Source organism: Mustela nivalis, assembly GCF_964662115.1.
Source record: "Mustela nivalis genome assembly, contig: HAP1_SCAFFOLD_234, whole genome shotgun sequence".
Classification (NCBI taxonomy): domain Eukaryota; kingdom Metazoa; phylum Chordata; class Mammalia; order Carnivora; family Mustelidae; genus Mustela; species Mustela nivalis.
This window is the reverse complement of record NW_028136402.1, coordinates 696,753-699,532: the sequence shown is the minus strand read 5'-3', so window position 1 is coordinate 699,532 and position 2,780 is coordinate 696,753.

The following is a 2,780-nucleotide window of genomic DNA, read 5'->3' as shown; positions in this document are numbered from 1 at the left end:
CACATGTTGGCCTAATCTTATACAATATTCATAAGTCACACTCAGACCCTTGGACACTTTTATTTGTTGAGTCTATATGGTACTACGGACATTCATCTTTTTTGACCTCATAGCTTCATGTATGTCTATACTTTTGAAAATACATGCATCATAGTTCCATTGTAAAATGTCTGGGTTATAAAATGTGCTATGCTATCAAAATGGTAATAACAACATACAAATGACCTGATGTAATGAACTGGACCAGATTGCCAGATATCACATTGCATACCAGAAAGATTCAGTGGTAAGTTTTAAAATGGCCATAACTCATTTAGCTTCTTTCTTTGTGTACAGTATTATACATTAGTCAGTATTATAGTAGATAAGTACTTTGGACAGATGTAAATATGCTGTAATAAAAAATGTTTTTCTTCTTTCTTTTAGTCCTTTTTACTTGTAAGACTAGCCACAAATACCACGCCTCCCCCAAAATAATTTGCAATCCAAATTTATCTCTAAATGAATTTATTGCACAGAAAAATATGTATATATATATATATATATATATATATATATATACACTTACAGAAGACATGTTCAAAAATAGTTACACAACAGCAGGGCCCTAAATGTAAGCAGTATAGTTGTTTTGTTTTGTTTTGTTTTATTTCTTTTAAAAAAAGAGGTTATGTGAAATATTAGGATTTTATTTCCAGGCGTAGTATTTCAAGACAGTTAACTACACCTATGGTGTCAACAGCCTCTTGTTGGCAGTATGATTTTATTGGCTCCATGGAATAACAGCAAGAATTTACTATTGCTTCTTTCTTTTATGACACACACAGAAAAAAAAAATTGACACATTTGCTCAAGACCAACCAGAATCATTTTAACCTATCAAAATTGATGGGAGGCCTTCACTGCCAAAGTCACTGCTGCGTTTTCACAATTCACTGCAGACAATCTGCTACTCCCATTATGATAAAGGAGAGCAGAGTCATAATCAGGGAAGAAAGCTAGATTAATACTTGTAATTATCATTGAATATTTAGCCTGCTATAGGATTATTATTATTAGTGTCATTTGATAATTTTCTCTCATTTTATTAAACACAACTGTGAGTAATTACGCTACCTAATATTTCTCTGTATTGGCTGACTAGCTAGCAAACATTCATGAAAATATCCATTAGCCACACATATAAAATGCTGCATTATGATGCTGTTGAATCAGAACATACCACTACCTGATCCTGTAGCTCTTTGGGGATTTGCAAATCAATTAATTCTATGTTTATTGGATTCTTCCCATACAATTAGAAAATTTATAATCGAGTCCATGAACATTATTAGTTTTACCATTTTAAACCAGCAATCACACTTTGATTTTTACAACAAAAGCAGAAATATAAACACACACATTTGGATCAGTTTTCTCTTAGTCTGTCTGGACTTCAAAATCCTATTCCTCAAGATGATGCACACCAAAGTTCTGGATTAAACAAGAAATTAGATGGCACCTGAACACTTGGTTTAATATTCTCAAAAGGATTATGCAACTTCTTTCTTACAATATGACATTGTTTTACAAAGATCCACACTTTTATAATGTTAGTATTTATAATAATCAATAAAGTCAATTAATCATGATTAAAAATCAAACATAAAAATTTCTACTTTTTGCTTTTGCCCCCTCCATTTAGAACTTATTTATAGCCTGATAATTCAAAGGTCCCTATGTTTATGAAAATCTGGACAGAAATAGCTCTAAGATCCCATTCAGAACTTGATATTAATCTAAGTCTTTTGGCTCCATTTATCCTGAGAGCAAAGAGTAGGACAAAGGATTTGAGTACTGTTAGTTTATCTGGGAGATTATCCAAGGTAGAAAAGAATGGGAAAGTGATACAGTGAAGAAGCAACTTTGTCAAAGAGGTACATTGTTGATATAATTGTTGTGGATAGAAAATGAAGGCTTGCTTTTACTGAAAGGTCCTGAGAAACTTCTTTAAGTTGTCCTCATGAAGACCTGAAAACTGACAATTTTACCTATGGTTCTTATTTCCACTTCACTGAGAGCTGTCCTCAGAGGACATTAACTCTCCTACACTTTCAGGTTGTGTTGGAGACATTATAAAATGAGAGAGAGAACATGAGATGCTATCAGTGTTAAGTAACTGCAATTTCCCATGGAACTATCCACCACAGGTTTGGCTATAATCAGGTGTTGGGCCTTGATATCAGAGGGATTTGAGGCAGTATCATTTTAGGTTAATCATTATATCTGAAATTTCCAAAAACTTCAACTGATGAAACTTTGATTATAAACCTATAAATATAACAATAAATCTACAGTATTCAAATTATTTTCATAGAAATACACAAACAAAGCATCAACTGATTAATATTTAAATGTTACAAAATACTGAACTGAAAGAATTTGGTCATATAACAACGTGTAAGAAGTAGAGCTTAGGTTTAGGTTAGAAGTCAGGATGCATTTGGGACTCAGTTAAGAAATTGAATGGAGGGACGCCTGGGTGGCTCAGTGGGTTAAGCCACTGCCTTCGGCTCAGGTCATGATCCCAGGGTCCTGGGACCGAGCCCCAAATCAGGCTCTCTGCTCAGCAGGGAGACTGCTTCCTCCTCTCTCTCTGCCTGCCTCTCTGCCTGCTTGTCATCTCTCTCTGTCAAATAAATAAATAAAATCTTAAAAAAAAAGAAATTGAATGGATGTCTGACTATCTTATAGGTTTGCTAAAAATCAGTGACTTTGTGTTCACGTGTGGCTATGCGGGA